Source organism: Lemur catta, chromosome 12 (genome assembly GCF_020740605.2).
Source record: "Lemur catta isolate mLemCat1 chromosome 12, mLemCat1.pri, whole genome shotgun sequence".
Lineage (NCBI taxonomy): Eukaryota > Metazoa > Chordata > Mammalia > Primates > Lemuridae > Lemur > Lemur catta.
Window position 1 is genome coordinate 5,784,284 of NC_059139.1, and position 13,071 is coordinate 5,797,354.

The window sequence follows — 13,071 nt, forward strand, 5'->3', positions numbered from 1 at the left end:
CCGTTACCCCAAGTTTTCATTTGTTTGCGTGACTTTCTGGCCATATCGCAAATACCTGTTAAATCTCAGGATCTAAATGCCAGTGTTAGGTGAGGTCCTGGCAACTCTGGCTCAAGTCATTCTGAGTCATTCATTCGAGGGTTGCCTCAGACACACCTGACAAGGGGTAAGGAGACACTAATAGAAAGGTGTTAATAAGCCGGGTTCAAAATATCTCTCGTGGGCTGAACTTACCTTCCCTTTTGTTTATAACTTTTAAGATCCCAGTTACTTCCTATTTCATTAAACCATCTGGAGCAATTAATTAGGGTAAGAACCAAGCTGATCAGCGGCTGGGTTTTATTGCTGGATAACTCATACAAGAAGCAATAGCTACTCATCTATCAAGCAAGACATAGGTTTTTTTTTTTATTCTTTTTAATTTAAAAGATTATGCACATTCATATACCAACTTAGCAAGACTCTCAAACTCCTGGGCTGTGATCAGCTTTGTCTTTCAGGCTGTGAAGCGGTGCCCAGCCTGCCCCTGCCTTAAACTTTATGTAGCTTCCAAGTACCTTGTGTCACCTGCAGGAAACTTTACCTAGTGCGGAAGGGTCTTAATTTTGACTGGTGGCCTGCAGCATATGACCATAGGCTATGAAATCTAATTGCAAAATCTTAATGTTGTGCCAGAGGACATTAAAAAGTAATTTCCTTTAGATTTATAACTTTAGAATTATAAATGATGTTAATATGACTGAAATTATAAAAATGAACAATTTCTACTCAATGTGCTCTTAGATGATTCCAGGCATGGTCAAAGTGCTTGCTGTGTAAGCAGTGATCACCAGAAGACTGATGGGTATAAAATAAAGCCATTTGTCACTGAATAAGTACAGAGATTGCAGGGGATAGTTTAAGAGATTTCTTAGTGCCTTAGGGTGCTTGGTTTTAAAATATCTGGACATTTAGTTCTGCCACATATTCAGAAAGTGCCAGACCTCAACTTTAAGAAAATAAATCATTTGCTTAAGCTAAAATCTCTTTCTGCCACAGTCTCACACTGCACACTTAGTTTCCTCTTTGCCTCCTCACTACTGGAAAATCATTATGTTCTAATGTAAGCCACTACCTCTGCAGACCTCAGAATTCAGGAGAAGAGAGCTATGAGAACTCAGGAGACAAGCCAGGGTAGTGCAAGGCAGTCTCTTTGCTTGAAGAAAGGTCTAATAAGTCCCAAGATGGCCTCTTTGCAGAAGTATAGATTCTATCTGCACATAAAACCAGAACACATTTTCCAAAGCACATCCAGACTTTTCCTGGAATTTTAGGGTTAAGTATTACGGGGATGTACACTGAGAATTTTGGGGCAGCACCATTATTCATTTATGTAGTCAACTAATACTTATCGATCGCCTGCTACATGGAAGAAGCAACTCTAGGTACTGGCTGGAATACAAAGTTATATAAGACAGACCTCTGCCTTCAGGACATTTATAATTCAGCTAAGAAGGCGAGGTGCACACACAGGAGAGCGAAGCTGAAGAACATAAATACTATCTGGTCCCAAGGAAAAGCATAAAGATAATAATTTCTCCAAAGCAGTGTCATCTCATGAAGATACAATGTGAGCTATATGTGTAATTTTGAATTTCCTACTAGCTACATGAAAAAACTGTTAAGAAATAGTTAAAAGTAATTTTGAGCAGTTTACTTAACTCAATATATCCAAAATATTTCAATATGCTATCAATATAAAAATTATTGCGATATTTTCATTTTGTGTGTGTTCTAAGTTCTTGAAATCTAGTGTGCATTTTGCACTTACGACACATTTCAGTTTGTACTGGCTACATTTCAAGTGCTCAGTAGCCAAACATGGTGAGTGGGTGCCCTAATGGGCAGGGCACAGCCACGACATCAAGGACGGGCTTCCTTGGTAACACAGGGGCTTTGTTCATTACGTCCAGGACTAAAAAATAAGTCAGCCCTGTGTCTTCTCAGAACCAGCTTCCATGGAGGTCAGAGAGTGCCTGCAACACAACTGTCCTCCATTCGCCAAATACGCTAATAAAGGTTATATGGTCCTTGGAGTTGGGCTGACTTGGGTTTGCATTTCAGGTACAGAACTTTTTTCCGGTGGGACTGTCTTAATCAAGTGAGAGGATGCCCAGTAACAAGTTGATTTGACTCAACAGGTCTGGGCTATTCAAACCAAGCACATTCCCAAGAAAAGTGTGGCCTTTGACTGGCTATTGGGAGATAATTTCTAAGTCCTTAGAATATTCTGCCTGATAAGAGTGTCTTTTCTTTACCTGGGAACTTCAAGCCAGGCCAGATAGTCTATGCTAACAAAGTGGCTTGTGGTGGGGACCTTCGGCCAGGCTGTGTCAGTTTGACCTCTGGAAGGGCTGGGGGCTGAGTGACAAAGGTCAGCCATGCAGGCATCCAGGCCTGTGTGACCGACCCTCAGTAAATCCCTGGAGAGGAAGGCTACGGTGAGTTTCTCTGCCTGGAGATGTTCATTCATTTTGTCAAATGTCATTTCTGGGAGAATGAAGTGCCCATATGGCTCCTCTGGGAGAGAATAAATAGAAGCTTGTACGTGGTCTTCCCTGAACTTTGCCCTATGTGCCTTTTATGTTTGCGAATTTTAACCTGCATCTATCCTGCCACTGTAGTAAACCATGACAGCTTTTCTGGGTACTGTGAGTCCCTCTAGTGAATCATCCAAACTGAGGGTGGTCTCGGGGACCTCTGACTCAGAGCTCATCTGTCTAGTGATGATAATCACAGTAAATGAAATAATAAAACCTATATCAATATTCCTGGACACATACATGTTCGCTGGGAAGAGTCAGAAATACACAAAAATCACTCCCTCACTTTATCAAGGCATTATTTAACCTGCTTATCTGAGAAGAGATCCCAGCTCCCTTGAACAGCATCAGAATGTCTCAGGTGGCCAGTCCACAGCTTTTCCAAAAGGTAATTCTTTCCTAGGACCAGGCTTGCCAACTTCTTTATAAGTTGCAACAGGCCTATGGCTGGAAACCAGACAAATGCCATTCACAATATAATTAGCGCATTTCATTGTGCTATTTCTTCATGTATGTTATAACCCTCACCCACCTTTATTTTCTAAATGAACATATGTAAGTTTCTCAACTTACATATTTTTACTTTGGGCTCTGCCACAGAAATCAGTAAATTACCAAGTTTTATCCCAAAACAGCCATGCCCATTTGTTCATGGCTGAATTTGTGCTACATTTGCACGGTTGAGTTCAGACTGTCTGACCTGCAAGGACTGTCTGAAGTGCAAGGCTGAAAATATTTATTGTCTTACTTTTTACAGGAAAAAAAAAGTATGCCAACCCCTAACCTAGATCATAGAGTAAAAAGCTCACTAAATATGTATTACAGAAAATAAAACATACTAGGTATAGTTTTTTAGTAACGGAGACAAAAATAAAATGATACAGTCTTGAAGCAAGGAGGAACCTTTGGGTGCATGACTCAAATCCCTTAATTAAAGAGTTCAGAAGAGTAAAGGAGCTTGCTGAAATTCACCAGGCAATTTCTGAGATGGCAGAGAGGGGGAGGAAATGCAGATTTGGAGAATAATCCAATGGTTCTTTTCTAGATGTCTAAGTAGACATCCCCAGTAGCAATCCCAATGGGGTTGTGAGCACATAGGTGCAGGGTAGTTCTGGAACTCAGAATGGCTAGAGATAAAGATTTGGTAGCTGTCAACATACAGATGGTATTTAATAAGGTGTTAGATGGAACATAAAGGAGGGAATGATAGAGTGAGATGAAAAGGAGTTCCCCAGACTGAGAGTGAGAAAAAGACATCTAGAATGTTGGGCAAAGGAATTAGAAGCTGCATTAATGGCTTTCAAACACAAATGAACACATGCAGAACTAAATGAATACATTCCATATTCTCCATAGCAGGGTCACTTTATCCCTCCCCACCTATCTAAAACTGTAGGTCACTGTGGAATTTCAGAGCGAATGCTCACGATGGCATTGATCCTATAATTAGTTTGATTATTTAACCCCATCCCTGAGACCCCTGAGCCATTTACCTTCATCTATGCCTCTAAGGGCCTCCCGATTGGTTCTGCTTCTAGTGCCATAAATATAAATTCTAACCTGCTTCCTCCCTCCCCCAATTCTTCCCCCAGAAGTGACAGCTGATAAGTTGTAGGCCCCAGCCACCACGGGAGATGCATTTCCTCTCCATAGGCTGCCTCGAGAAACAGCCTCTGTCGGTGGTAATTAGATGAGTAACTAGCATTCTTTATGAACCAGTTACTAGATATTTGTTCTGATTTGCTTTTGCCTTCCAGTCAACCCATTTTCTGTACATGAGAAAAAAGAGGGTGTGTGTGTGTGTGTGTGTGTGTGTGTGTGTTTCTGTGTGTGTCTGTGTACACGTACATGTGAAGAACATTTAGTTCTGCCTGTCTGTGCCTCAGGGTATAGAATGTAACAGATGTTACAGTAACACAAATTTTTTATGCTTTAAGAAAAGGATGAAGGAGGTAGAGTGGGCTGACTTGCAGACACTTTGGATTCCAAATCAAAACAAAGGGAAAAAATGCACACAGCTACAAGAAAGTGCAAGTGGAAAAGAACCCCCACGGAGTTCAAAGGGGCTTGTGTTTAATCAGACAAAAACAATTTTTACAGCCTCGGGAGCCCACATGGTGTGCGAGGAAGTTGTGCAGCAGGATGGCATTAGGCTTCCAAGCCGGCATGCATTTGTGTTATTTTCTCCTTTCTTTGTTTGCAACTAGTGTTCAAAGAAATTCACTGTACAAAACAGATACTGAAGTAGATCATACCCAGGAATTAACATTGTCATGAAAAGCAGCTTCTTCTTGTGAGCAAGATTACAAGTGGCTGCTCAAATAACAGAGCCATGGGGTAAACACAGAACTGCTTTCGGCCAGGGTTACACCATGTGGCTTGCTTTGTCTCTTCCAGTGACACTCTCATGCACCTGATGTGACCACCAAGTGGCCTTCTGAACACTTCTGACAAGCCTGACTTCAAGAAAAATCCCTAAAAGATGGGGAGGCAGCTGCTGGCAAGAGGTAGAGACTCCTTTTCTTCTGAAAAACCATTCTCCTCCCTGAACCCTTTCATACACGGCTTTGTCTGTTTCCTACCTGAAGGTCACATGGATGGCCCAATCTCCATCTCATTAATTATAACTCTTGGCAAGCCATTAAAAATCTCATTTCATTTTACCGTTCACCCTCCTTTTAACTGACTTTTCATAATTATAATTCTATTTTTGATATACTGGACCTATTAAATTTAATGCCATACGGAGATTTTAGAACTCCTGAAGAAAAGACTAAAGCTGGACTGTGTCCACCAAAGGATGGATGGTCCTTCCTTAGGAATACGAAACGGGAAAAACTGCAGTGCATTCTATTTTCATGTGCAGATGAAGAAAAGTCAAGTTAATTGCATATGGTCAGTGTAATAATACTGTCCTTCTAGAAGAGCTCTAATTAGCGAGAATTGTTTTCACAAACAGGACTGACCAAGCTGATGACTCCAGCTTGCATTAGTTCTTTATTTTTCCCCACCAGTTATAAACATTTCTATTTTTGTTCTTTCCAAAGCAAAAACATTAAAGATACCCAGAGACCGCAGATCCTGATAATATCGCTATAAACTCTGGGAAGAAAGACAAGCTTCTTGGCAAATGTTGAGTCTGTTAAAAGGGTCAGGGTGCCAAGTGAGGGCAGGAGGAACTGTCACCCCAGATGCCAACGCTTAATTGGAGGGCAAAGCCCCAGGGGTGGCACCTGTCCCGGCTGTGTGAGTGGCTGTGTGAGAGGTTTGTGCTCAAGGGGAACACAGAGGCGTAATCTGATGCTCGCTGCGAAGATGCGGAAATCGTCTGAATCTTTCACGTGTTTAAACATATAATGCAAAAATTATTTAGCCTCACACGTCATATAGTATAGCACTGATCAATAATTATGGATAAAATTCTAATCTCACTTTTTAAACTAAGGTTGTTTAACTAACATTATTTGGGCAGGAATTCTGAGAAGTGATCTTTCCAGTGTGGAGATTCAACTAAAAAAGAAGGGTTTGCTGTGTTTTGGTCGAACTAGATGAGACAGTGGGTCATCTGGAATGTTTCACAGTGACACTCTCCCAGCACGTGTTCAGAGTCCACGGCTCCAGCATCGCAAACACGCCTCCCAACATCCCCACTGCTGTGAGCTTGGCTTGGGCCATCGATACTGCTCCATCATCCTGCCGCTGACCGCCCGCTGTGCCCATGGTCTGTCCCTTGGGACCCTGGCCTATCAGCATCTTTAAGATGAAAGCTCACAGAACCAAAACCACCAAGAACCGCACCATTTCTTCCTACCTCCAGCCTCGTTCTCATTGCTGCCCAGTGTGCACTTTCGGTTCCGGTTGCATCAAGGACTTTTGGCTCAGGGACCATCCAGAACTCCCAGGACTTCCTTTTCCTCACCTGGTGCTCCGCGCCCTGTCATTCAGACCCCAGCTGGGATGACAGCTGCTGCAGAACCCCCTTTGAGTCACTTAGACTAGAGGAAGGACCACTCATGTGCACACAGAGGCCACGCTTTGCCCTCTCAAGCCCTGTGACACAGTGTTCCATTTGCCTAAGTATGTATCTGTCATTCCCCACTAAAGGGCAGAGGAGTGCCACGTCCTACATCCCCAGCACTTAACACAAAGGCTGTCCAATGCACGCACTACATATTTAGTGAATGAACAATGCTGGTTCAACGAACGGCTGAACAGAACATGTTGATGAATGAACACTAGTCCTTGAGCACCCACTCTATGATGAAAGAGATGACACTGGAAATAACACAAAGCTTGGGACGTTCAATGAGAGTTTTTTTAACTAGATTTGGAGTCCTCTTGTCCTCTGTCACATAATAAATATTCCTGCCATCTAGAAAAGGCAGCTTTTGTTTTGGTCACTGAGGTACATGACGAGATGGTTTTCTCTCAAAACTTTTTGGTTCAAGGAGAAGAGTACTGGCTCTGAGCCATCTTGTAAATACGGTAGCCCACAAGGCTGTAAGAAACTCCCATTGACCTGAAGACAGGTGTTCATTAGGGTCAGCACACTTTCCCTCCCAGGAAGTCACAGTCGAGTACACACACACACACACACACACACACACACACAGTCATGCACACAAGGTAGGAACACCAGAGTAGCAGCTCCTCCCCACCACAACCGGAGGACAGAGAATTTTAGAACCTGGTCTTTGCACTCTGAGGGCGAGGAGTCTAGCTCCTGCTGCTTTTTATAAACACCATGGGCTTGTGGGCAAATTACTTAACCTCTTAGTTGGCTTTCTTAGCCATATAAAAAGAGGAAAATGATAGCCACGCTATACAACTTTTATAAAGACTAAATGACATACTGTATGCAAGGCATTTCGTAAATATTTGTTGTGTTATTTTACATTGTGAGGCACTGTTGGAAATTGACATCGCTATACTTGGCTTGCTCCATGTTTCTCCAATAAAGTCCCTTTGAAACATGGTGGCCAGAGCAGCGGACAGGCCAGAGAAGAGATTTCCCAGCATGATCAGAGTGAGTCTGAGTTGGCAACAAATTTGACATCTACAGAATCTGAAATGAGCCAGCCCTTCCTCTCCTGGAGGTCATGATATAAATTTTACACCTAGAATAATTATTCTTCTACATCTAATTTTGGCCCTTTAAAAAAAATCCAAAATTTAACCAGTTCCAACTTATTCTGTCTTTATATTTGGCACCATATCATGTTGGCTTCCTAGGCAGTGACGTACCCACGTTAGCAGAACTCTCAAATAATTATTTTCTTGCTGACAAGGGGAAAAACAAACAAACAAAAAGCCATGAAGGAAGCTACCATTAAAAGGTAAAAAGTCCACCTGGTTTTAAAGATCCAAAACCACTGGGGCAAAAGAGGCAGAATAATCTGGAATTCAGAACTGCAATGATCTGAAAACTATTCCTCCGACAACACTTGGTAGCTAATTCTCCTAAGATTGTAACAGATTTTGTTATCCTGGTTTTATAGAAGTATAATGAAAGATTGTTTTTGTTTTATTTTTAAATCCAGGATAAATAAGAATTTCAACTGTGACATCTCTCAGCAATGGCCTTTGAACCTTTCGGGTAGTTCAATGAACTACCCACCAGATGAACCAACATTCCCCTCTGGGGTGGGTCATCCTATCTCCTCTGTACCATCAGTACATTAATCAGAAGTTGGCATCAGGTATGCACATACCCTTGGAGATAATGTACAGGGCACTGATTGTCAATAGGGATGGGATTTGATTCTGTTAATGACACTAACAGCAGGAAGAATCTTAAGAAATTTGACAGATTGATATATTTCAAAAGAGACAACATTTTAATAGTCTAACCATCAGGAAAGATGCTTTTCAAAAACATAATTGAGAAAAGAAAAGCCACTCTAAAGAGGGAGTGGATTAAGAGATACGGCCCCAGGAAAGAGCTACCTCAATAGTGTCAGCCTAAGCAAATAAATGTTTATTAAGTCCAGTACCTTGCATTTCATAACAACACAATAGCTTCCAAAAGAACCAAGGCTTTAGTACACACTCTTGAGGAATATTATTTCACATGATGATGAAAATTTTAAAAAACTGCAATGAAAATAATAACACCAATAATAGCACATATGAAGTGCACACGATATTCTGAGTGCTAAGCTGAGCAGCAGTGAGTATTTGACATATACATTCCTGAATCTTTGAAAACCCCCTGAAGCCATATATCATTCCTTACATTATTCATGCAAGAAAACTAGAACTGTAAGAGATAAAAGGAAAGAAAAAGAAACAAATGATAAATATTTTTTATTTGATAATTTTCTCTCTCAGTCTATAATTTATCTTTTGAATACTGAATTTTCTCTTTTTGTCATCCTATTGGAGAGAGTAATAAGTTCTTTGACAGAAGAGAAATAAATATACAGTCAGTCTCTCCACCAATATCTATGAAGTACTTGTTTGGAACACAATAAATAACACAGGAATCTTGCTCTTCTAAAACTCAAGTCTATACAGGATCACATACTTTACTCCTTGAAAATAAGGGAAGAATATATGGTTCTGTTATAGAGAAAGGAGGAAAAGTGATTAAAATTACACTATTATGACCTCCATTTTTTTCTGTGATGTAGAACTAAGTCATACATATTTTTACATGTTATGAATTCTGCATAAATACTGAAATGAATTTCTTACTCTAATTAAGATAAGGACAAATCTATTCTTCTCTATGCATTACATTCTCAGATGTCCTCAGAATTTTCTTCCAACCCATAATACTCTTTTTAGCTACATCTATTCTCTGTCTCATCTATGTCATGATCTCTTGCTCTAACCATACTGATTTCACTTGTGTATCTCTTCAATTGTTTTAAAATCTGTCAGGGGTTGGTCTATTTCATTGATCTGGGGTGCAAGTTCTGTCTTGATTGTGTCTGCTGACTCTCAGCATCACTCACTGTCCCATTAGCATGTCTGTTTTGACTTGAATTCATCTTTTTTTTTTAATTTTGACTATTTCTTTTAAATTTCAGTATATTATTGTGGTACAAACATTTTGGTTATATATAATGCCTTTGCCTCACCTAAGCCAGAACTACAAGCATGCCCATCCCCCATACAGTGCACTACACCCATTAATTATGAGTTTACCAACCCCCACCACCCCCCTCCGACCTGCCAGGCACCCGATGAATATTACTTTATGTGAGCACCTAAGTGTTGATCAGTTAGTATCAATTTGATGGTGAGTACATGTGGTGTTTGTTTTTCCATTCTTGGGATACTTCACTTCGAAGGATGGGTTTTAGCTACATCCAGGATAATATAAGAGGTGCTAGTCCACCAACGTTTTTTATGGTTGAGTAGTATTCCATGGTATATATATGCCACATTTTATTAATCCACTCATGTATGGATGGGCACTTGGATTGTTTCCACATCTTTGCAGTTATGAATTGTGCTGCCATAAACATTCAAGTGCAGATGTCTTTATCATAAAATGTCTTTTTTTCCTTTGGGTAGATGCCTAATAATGGAATTGCTGGATCAAATGGTATTTCTAACTTTAGTTCTTTGAGATATCTCCAAATTACATGGAGGTTGTATAATTTGCAGTCCCACCAGCAGTGTAATAGTGTTCCTATCTCTCCACATCCATAAAAGCATTTGTTGTTTTGGGACTTTTTGATAAAAGCCATTTTCACTGGAGTTAGGTGATATATCATTGTGGTTTTGATTTGCATTTCCCTGATGATTAGAGATGCTGAGCACTTTTTTAGATGTTTGCTGGCCATTATTCTGCCTTCTTTTGAGAAGTTTCTGTTCATGTCTTTTGCCTACTTTTTATTGGGGTTGTTTGATTTTTTTCTCGTTAACTTTCTTAAGTTCTATATAGATTCTTATCAGCCCTTTATCAGATGTGTAGCATGCAAATATTTTCTCCCATTCTGTAGGTTGTCTATTCATTCTAATGATTGTTTCCTTGGCTGTACAGAAGCTTTTTAATTTGGTCAGGTCCCATTTATTTATTTTTGTTGTTGGTGTGACTGCTTTGGGAGTCTTCTTCATAAATTCTTTGCCTAGGCTGATGCCTATAAGAGTTTTCTCAACATTGTCTTCTGGAATTCTTAAGGTTTCACACTTTAGGTTTAAGTTCTGTTATCCATCGTGAGTTGATTTTTGTGAGAAGTGAGAGGTGTGGATCCAGTTTCAGTCTTCTGAATGTGGTTATCCAATTTTCCCAGCACCATTTCATTCATCTTGACCTAAAGTTGTGTCAAGAGCCCAAGATCCAGGAGCTATGAATGACCTGCAGTGAGGAGGAACACTAGAGGGCGCTCTCAAATTCCAAGCTCCCGTCTTCACGCTCCTCCCTTGAGAGAACAGTACTTCTTTAGGTACCTCCTGGGAGGTTTGATGTTCCAGTTTCTCCTTTGTGAGATGATTTCCACCCACAGTCAGCTTCCTTCCCATTCCCCCTGGGCTAATAGGCAGTTCTTTTTGCAGGTAGACTAGCTCACTGTCGTCTGTAGCTTTATGCAGGGAGTTGAGTTTCTGCTCAGTCCCCAAGCCCAGCCCACTTCTCCCACCCCAAGCATGTCCTAAAGCCCCAGCTCTGAAGGCCCTTTCACTTGGGTCCTTACTGAGGATTCCAGACTTGACTCCTCTTTTTTATTTCTGTCCCCGGGGAACGTTCTCCTTCTTGCTTTGAGAGCCGCTCTCTCTATTTTAATGCCATTATATGAAGATGAGGGATTTCTCCCATCAATTCAGTCCACTGTTTTGCTGGAAATTTTACATAATAACCATCTACTTTACATTTTTACATCAATTCCAGAGTAACTAGTAATACTACCCCAAATGGACAGGGAAAATTAGTTTGAATGCTATTCCAACATTTTCATGTTGATAAATATTAATGTCTTAAATCTTAAGGAAAAAGATAGGTAGTTTTAAGCCCCTCCTTTCTATTTTACATCTGCCATCCAAAAATAGAATTTAAACAACGAAGGCAAATCTCATTTAACCATTAATTATATCCAAAAAAGAAGAACATAAAAATTCAAGTGAACACAAAGTAAATTGACTTGTCCCATGGGTTTGGGACCCAGCCCACACTCTCCCTAATCACTGTGGTCTGCTCGTAGCTAGATAAATATCAAATGTGAGATGATTTCAGTGGTTAGGAGCTGAGGTTAAAGCAGAAACTCTTTTGTCCACAACTCCATGCTTCATTTTTATGTGCCAAAACATCTAACTATAAATGCCCAGGAGGAATCACAGCTGCCTGGGACAATTCAGCACCTCCTCTAAGCCCCAGGGAGGACTCAGAGACAGCCTCCTTATCTCAGCATGATATTTGTGAATGCATCTCATTTTTCTTAGTTTTGAGTTTTTATTTCTTTTAATATGGTTAGAAAAACCCACTCACTAAAGATTCCAGGACCCTGCATTTCATAAGAGCAGAATTTTTCATGATATCTTATAACCACGCTAGGTTCTTCGGACATTACTTTGTGCGGTTATGTGGCCAGAGGAGCCTGGTCTCAGACTATAAAAGGCATAAATCCTTCTAATCTATAAGTGAACAAATATAGCACACAGGAAATCATTGCAAAGTACTGATATTATCTTTTCTGTTTTATTCCATCTGAAGATGGTCCCTGCCCTGCCCATGCATGCTGGCCAGTTAATGTTCTACAGATGATAAAAAAACAAACAACAGGGAGACAGATGTGGTCACGTGAGAGATCTGCACTTTAAAACAGCGAAGGGCTGCTACCCCCACCTACCGCAATAGGAAAGGGAGGTCACAATTATATGGTAGGGCAGGAGTAGGTCAAACGCAAATTGCTGAAATGAAAGAAGTTCTAGAAGGTCACACAGTGGGATTGGCTGAAAAATAGCTCCAGAACTAGCAAATGTTTTCACTTGGCCTGAAGTCACAGAAAGAGTTGTTGCTGCATAATAGAATTACACATCCTTTGGGAGATATCCTTCTCTCACTTGGAGTGTTAAATTCTTGGTGATAGCAATTGAAGCTTCACATGGTTATGGAGGTGAAGGAAACTAGAGGCTTTGAGAATTACAGAACATACCAAAAATGGAATATTATCCCACTCTGACTCTGGGCAAATGATACAGAGCTGCAAAGGGTCAGTTGCTCAGTTGCAGGAAAACCTATTTTTAATTCATGCACTGGCATGGCTAAATCAAAGAAACATAAAATAAAAAGGCATCACAAGTGGCCAGAAAAAAGGGAGCATATGGAAGTAGGCAGGCGAAGAGGCAGGATGTAGCTGGGAGAAACACAGTATGTCATTGGTTGCTTTAAAAAAAAGGTTGCTAAAAAAAACCAGGGTGCTCAAGTTTGGCTCAGAAGGAAGGGGAAGTCTTAAATAAGAATAGTAATGATAAACACATGCAAAGTTCACTATAATCTTCCCACTCTTTCTTTTTACTCCTAAGTTAAATTTTCTCATATCAG

General features: G+C 40.5%; 1 protein-coding gene across 1 annotated transcript in view; it reads right to left on the reverse strand.

Moving 5' to 3' along the window:
- Positions 1-13,071, reverse strand: part of SEMA5A (semaphorin 5A) — a 320,624-nt gene that overhangs the window by 240,949 nt on the left and 66,604 nt on the right. The window lies entirely within an intron of this gene.